This window comes from Benincasa hispida, chromosome 10 (genome assembly GCF_027475165.1).
Source record: "Benincasa hispida cultivar pf3 chromosome 10, pf3_genome.v1.1, whole genome shotgun sequence".
In the NCBI taxonomy this organism is placed as follows: Eukaryota; Viridiplantae; Streptophyta; class Magnoliopsida; order Cucurbitales; family Cucurbitaceae; genus Benincasa; species Benincasa hispida.
In genome coordinates, this window is record NC_143487.1 from 2,315,654 (window position 1) to 2,322,984 (window position 7,331).

Below are 7,331 nucleotides of genomic sequence, written 5' to 3' on the forward strand. Positions count from 1 at the left end.
GTCTTCAAGCATGTTCAAAATGTTTGTATCTTCAAAAAACTTCGATCTTCAGAACTTTGATATATCTTCTGATCTTCAGAGCTTTAGTATCTTCTGATCTTCAGAGCTTTGATATGTCTTTTGATCTTCAGAGCTTTAGTGTCTTATAATCTTCAAAGCTTTAGTGTTTTCTGATCTTCAAAATTTTGGAGGAGTTATGTTCTTCAGATCCTTGGAGCTTTAGACTTTAGATCTTCAGAGAGATTTTGTCTTCAATTCCTCCAACCTCCCTCCCCAAATGAAAAGATAAGACCTCTATTTACAGAGGTTTTTCAGGGGCCTTACTTGGGCTTGAGCCATAAAGTAGCTTAATCTTTAATTTAACAAAAAATTTCACCATAGGTTTGAATTGGGATGGACCCGAGCGACTTTAATTATTCGGCTCAATCCAACTTATAATTTTTTCAATAGGCTCAGGCTTCATTGATGATGTGACAACTTTTGATTCGCCAAAATTTCTCATTCAACCGTTCCTAAATTTAGAACCTAACATCCAATCATACGAGTAAAATAAAATTTGTATCAAATGAGGTATTCATAAATCAACCAAGAAAAACCAAATAAATTTAGATCTAAGAGAACTCATCCAAGAAAAACAGAGGGAGGAGATGTGCGGGGTGACTAGGGCGGCGACGTGAGGCTGGAACGGTAGTGAAGTGCGCATGTCGGTGGGAAGTTTGGGTGGTGTGGGATGAAGATGGAAAAAAAATGAGAATGGGAAGGGAAGGAAAAGGGAAATAGAGGGAGAAGAAGAGGGGACGATGGCAACAAATAGCTAGGACGACGACATGGACTAGAACTGCAGGGGAAGGAGGCTGTCGGCAAGAAGTTTAAGCGGTGGTGTGATGAAAATGCAAAAATGATAAGAAGAAAGTGAGGAAAAGAAAAGTGAAGGAAAAGGAAAATAGAGGGAGGAGAAGAGGAGAAAGAAAATGAATTCTCACCTGCTGCATTTGAAGGTTCTGGTTGTTTAGACTTCTTATCCTTCCCATTTTGCTTTCTTTTGAGAGACAAGCAGTCCTTTTTCCAGTGTCTTTCTTTATGACAGTAAGTGCATTTAGGTTTCTTCCATTTATCTTCTTTGTGATTCCATGCCTTTTGTAAAAAGACATTGTCCATTCTTATTATCTTTGGTTGGTAGTTGAGTTGAAGATTGAATTTCCATTTCTTTGGTTTTGATGGCCGAGACAATGACATTCATTGTAATCGACTCCCTGTTATATTTCAATGAGGTTTTTACATCTTTAAAATTTTCTGGTAGAGAATTTGAAAGAATAAAAACCTCATTTTCTTCTCCAAACTTTTCTCCAAGGTTCTTGAATTCGATAGTGATTTCTTGAAGTCATCTACATTTTTTTAGATAGATTTTGTTGAATTCATCTTGTATGTAAAAAAACTTCTCTTTGATGAACATCTTATTTGGTAGGTCTTTTGAAACATACAGCTCGTTTAGCCTGTTTCAAATCTTGAAAGATGTTTCTTCTTCTATTACTTATCTATATACATTATCTCTCGGATTAAGAATCAAAGTTCCATAGATTACTGAGTCTGTTGCTTCCCTCTCTTCTTCTGATATGTTGTCTGAGATTATAAGAAGGTCTTCTGAGGCTTTCAAAGCCTTTTGTTATTCAAAGGTTGCTCTGATCTTGGCTTTCGACAATCCAAAGTCTCTCTTGCCATTAAACTTTTCTATATCAAACCTCACGATAGCCATTCTTGACTGATCAAAAACTGATTTCTTGATTGTAATAGAGCTCTGATACCATTGTTACACAAGCACACACGTATAGACAAATTAAATTCACGCCTATTTTGCACTATAACAACAACGGGGTTAGAATTAAGTGAAATTCTGCCTGTACTTTGTCCAGGTGAGGAGAGTTCAATCAAGAAGAAAAGAGGCAGAGGAGGAAGACAATTTCTAAGATAGATTAATCAAGAATTGATGAAGAAGGTAAAGAGAGATCGAGAGAGAACATAAAGTTTAAGTGGTTCGGCTATCAACCTACATCCACTGTGCAAAAGGAGAAATCAACTTTATTCAAGAAGAAGAATTACAAGGTGAAGATTACAAATTAACGCTCACAACTCTCTACTTTCTCTAGATATTTTTCACACCCACACAAAATACTGATTAGGTGTATTTATAGCAGTTTGATGGAATCCCGTTGAAGCTGATTCAATGAAGCAATTCCTAACGGTAAGGATTTCCTTTCTATTTTAATAATTATAATTAATTAAGTTACACTATTTTTTCCATCACTACGTACTTCTAAATTTAAAATCCACATCATAATTATTAAACATTTACACTAATGACTAAAAGTGAGTATTTAATGAAAATTCGAGGTCCAAAGTATAAATCTTGAAATATAAGAACCAAATTGAAACAAAAATCAAATCTAAATAGTAAAATTTTAACATTTTGAAATATAGGGACTAAATTAAAACCAAATTCAAAATTTGAAAGAATAAATGTGAAATAATTTGAAATCTAGAAACCAAATAGAAACTAGACCCAAAATCTAGGGATAAAAAAGTATTTTTCCTAAAAAATATCATCAATTAGTCACCCATATAAATATAAATACTAAAACTATATCAATAACTTATTTGAGTATTAATTTGTTTCGATATATTCACGGAATAAAACCTCGATAACGATAATGATATTGACGTCGATATTTTACCTTGGTGTGTGGTCTCTAAATTTTCACCAACATGTTTATTTCACAAAGCTTCTCTTCAAAATATCGCCTAGCTAGATCATCATGCCTTTTGTATGGGCTGGCGAACTCACCTGACAAGGAATTTCACTACCTTTAGGACCACGTTATAGTTACAACTGCCATTCTCCGAAGCTTTGGTCATCGGCTCTCCCACCATTTGGTGACTAACTTCCTCGATATTTCAACCCTGAATATAACTTCCATACATAGTCTAATTTGTTAAGTTGTCAATTGATTTAAAAACTTATGTTGTAAAACAATATTTTAAAAGAGTTGTTAACTATTCATCTAAAAACTTAAGTTGATAAGAGAAAATAAATTTAATATTATATCACAATACTGGTAACAGATTTTATCCTCACAAACCCAAAACATATTATTTCTCAAAAAAAAAAAAAAAAAAAAAAGTAAAACTTATCTCTAAACTTACCCTACTACGGGAAAGAATGATTTCCACAGTTCTTAAAGTTAGAAAGTTGATAGCTACAATCTTTGTAGAAAAAAGCAAAAGCTCAACCAACTGAGTTTATGTTGAAAAATTAAATTTCTACACTACGATAGTTTAAATAATTTTTTATACTATTTTCATTCATTGCAAGCTAGAAAAGAAACATTTAAGAATTATATATGTAGGGATCCATGGAAATATATATGTATCAAATCCTAAATACAGGGATCAATATACACACTAACGCTACACAATAGTACACGATATTTTCTCATTGCCATCCCAAAGTTAGGAATGTTAGAACAACACAGTTGTTGGGAATTTATTTCTATAGTATGTTTGGTTGGTTTTATTTAAGCAAAAATTGAACAGCTTGGTTTTGTACCATATTCCATGATTCTGCCTTGAGGTTAATTTTTTAGATGTTGATATGTGTAGTGTATATTTGTTAGGTGACTTCTAATTTTCTATGTCATGATGTCTTACAAAATATTTTGACATTGTCAAGGACATTGTAATGTGACAAATAGAAAATTCTGCAAAATATTTTTCTTTATCGTCAAGATTTTTATGCAGATTTCGTGGTTTGTTGTATTTTTCCTAGAGAGATGATTTATTACTTCCTTGAAGATCTTCCCAAAGGTAGCCATAAATATATTGTGGTTTTGTTCAATTTTAGGTCGGTCGGTTGCCTTGAAGCTTTGTCGTTTTGTTTTGTGTCTTTGCCGAAAACCACAAGTGTGTCAATCCTCAGGATTGTGGAAATTCTTTGTTGTAGATTTTGAGGTGTTTCTATAGATCATCTTGAAGTATGATTCGTTACTTAAGAAGGAATTCTCAAACTTAGGAGAAGTCTAAGCTCATCAAGTGGAGCGGTTTTCATTTGAAGGTGGAAAGATAGAAGTTGAGAGGGAGTCTCTCATACTTAGGGGGATCCTAAGTGATTATTCACTAATATTCTTATTCTTAGGGGGAACCTAAGTACATGGATGGTGGAGCCTAAATTTCATTGAGAGAGAGTCTCACATTTAGGAGAAATCTAAGTGATCTTGCAAGAAGTTAAGGTATTTGTGTGTCATTGTAATCACTGTCTTTATAGATAAGTACAATGTTGTAATTACTTAACATTATATTAGTGAAAATATCTTTCCACAAACACACTGCTGTCTAAACATAGATGGTATTACATCATATTTCCAAACTCTGTGTTCTATTCTATATTTTTTTTTTAATTTTGTATGTTAATCTTTGATATTCCTATAAATACTATAACATCGTGCATAACAAGTTTTATCATTTGTTAGATAACCTTTATTTCTAGAGTTAATGCCTAATTCAACATTTGAATGTGGATATAAATAGCTATATGTGGAGTTATTTCGTTTTCAAGTGCTTGCGTTTATGTAATGGAATTGCTCATAGTTTACCTAGGGAAGTTGTTTCCCACTTCTTATCTTTCGAACAGAGTTCTTTATGTGATTTTTTTATCGTCTATTTTGGGTTTGACTCCTCATTGATGAGGACTTGGGGGTTGTAAATTCAGTGATTGCTTAATTAAATGCTACTGTTTTCAATAATAATAATAATAATAATAATAATAATAATAATAATAATAAAGATCAACACACGAGCTTGAAAGAACTTGTTTCGATGATTATTTGAAAATAAAAACTAACCCAAGTTTCTCAATCTGTTTCAAGTATCTTCAAACAAAATCAATAGGTACTTTAGTGTTAAATTTTCATCGACGTTTATCTATATTTTTTTATATTCATTAGTTAGACATTAACATAAGAGGTGTATTGATACTTTCATTATATCATAGACAAATCAATGTAAAATAATACAAAATATTAAGCACACAAAATTAATATTTTAATAATAAACTCAATTCAAACATGACAAACGAAAATTTATCAATATTTCTTCTATCAAAATTTTCAATATTTAATATCTAATGTGAACCTTAGGTGAGAATTAAATGGAGAGAAAAAGTGATTTATTTAAGGGCTTCTGTCCATCAAAAGCATGGCAAGGAAATGGAGAAAATTAAAGGGAGTGAGATAGAGACATGAGAAAAAAGTTAAGAAATAAATAAATATAGAAAGTGACTAATAAAAAAATATTATGAATATTATAATAATAAATAGATATCCATTGCTTAGTGAAAATTCCACTTCAAATTCCACTAAATTTTTCATTATTCAATTTTATGTTGTTAGTTATTTTATGATTTTGGTTTTTTTATTTTAAATTATATTTTATTATTATTATATTATATTTTATCTATATCCGTGTTCCCATTGTGCTCCTCAATTTCACAACACGTTATCAACAGGACGCCGGTTTTTTCCTCTTCGCTATAATTAATAAATTTAATGTTATTTTGCATATTCAATATCTATTAAATTTCTAACATAAGTACAATATTTTATGATAGTGATGCCATGAAAAATCTCACAAAATTAAAATTTTCTACATTTGATATTAACGGCAATAATTATTTGTCATGGATACTTGAAACTGAAATCCACCTAGATGCTATGAATCTTTGGGAGACTATTAAAGAAGAAAATACGACATCCAGTCAGGACAAAACAAAAGTTATGATTTTCCTTCGTCATCATCTCCACGAGGGATTGAAATGGAGTATTTTACAATAAAAGATCCCTGTATCTTGTGAAAAATTTAAAAGAGAGGTATGTCATAAACAAAAAAACAGTTATTCTCCCTAAAGCTCATTATGAGTGGATGCACTTGAGGCTACAAGATTTTAAAATCAGTAAGTGATTACAACTCTGCATTATTTAACATCAGTTCAAAATTATTGTTATGTGGAGAGAAAATTACTGATGCCGATATATTAGAGAAGACATTTTCTACATTTCATGTCTCGAATATGCTCCTGCAGCAACAATATCGAGAGAAAGGTTTTAAACAGTATTTTGAATTAATTTCATATCTTCTTGTGGCCGAACAAAATAACGAGTTATTGATGAAAAATCATGAATCTCGACCAACCGGAATGACACCATTCCCTGAAATGAATGCTATGAATTTTAATAATAATCATGGTCGAGGTTGTGGTCGCGGTCGAGGTCATGACCGTGGCAGAGAAAGAAATAATTATTATTTTTGTGGTAGTTGTTTATTTATTTATATTTCAAACATTTACCTTGGTTTGCAAATTGAGCATTTAGCAGATTGAATATTTATTCATCAGTCAACTTATACAGGAAAAATTTTGAAAAGATTTTATATAGACGAAACATATCCATTAAATATTCTAATGGAAGTCCATTCATTGGATATAAAGAAAGATATATTTCGACCTCGAGAAGATAATGAAGAACTTCCTGGTCCTGAAGTACCATATCTTAGTGCAATTGGTGCACTTATGTATCTTGCTAATAATACAAGACTAGATATTGCATTTTCAGTAAATTTATTAGCTAGATATAGTTTTCTCCTACAAAAAGACATTGGAATGGAATTAAGCATATACTCCATTATCTCCTAAGAACAATCAATATGAGTTTGCTTTATTCAAATAAATCAATTTTTGATTTAGTTGGTTATGCAGATTTTGGATATTTATCTAATCCACACAAAGTTAGACCTCAAACAGGTTATTTATTCACATGTAGAGGAACTGCTATATCATAGCGATCGGTGAAACAGACTATAATGGTCACTTCCTCAAATCATACTGAAATTCTTGCAATTCACGAGACTAGTCGAGAATGTGTATGGCTATGGTTAATGACTTAGCACATTTGTGAAACGTGTGACTTGTTTTCTAATAAAAACATTCCAACAATATTATACAAAGACAACACAACTTGCATAGCCCAAATCAAAGGAGGATATATTAAAGGAGATAGAACAAAACATACTTCACCAAAACTTTTTTACACTCATGACCTTGAAGAAAATGACGACATCATTGTACAATAATTTGTTCGAAGGATAACCTGACAGACTTATTTACAAAGACATTACCAACCGCAACTTTTGAAACATTGGTGCACAATATTGGAATGCTACGACTCAGAGATCTTAAGTAATGTTTTCATGAGGGGAGTAAATATATTGTTTTTTTTTAGGAGTATGCA

The 7,331-nt window shown here is 31.6% G+C and overlaps 1 long non-coding RNA gene across 1 annotated transcript; it reads left to right on the forward strand.

Annotated features, from left to right (window-relative positions):
* The first annotated feature begins 615 nt into the window (after positions 1-615).
* LOC120088033 (uncharacterized) lies at positions 616-4,393 on the forward strand. The gene is made up of 4 exons (XR_005484800.2): positions 616-1,086; positions 1,911-2,100; positions 2,193-2,239; positions 3,896-4,393. It is a non-coding gene; the product is annotated as an uncharacterized LOC120088033 (long non-coding RNA).
* Positions 4,394-7,331: the final 2,938 nt, after the last annotated feature.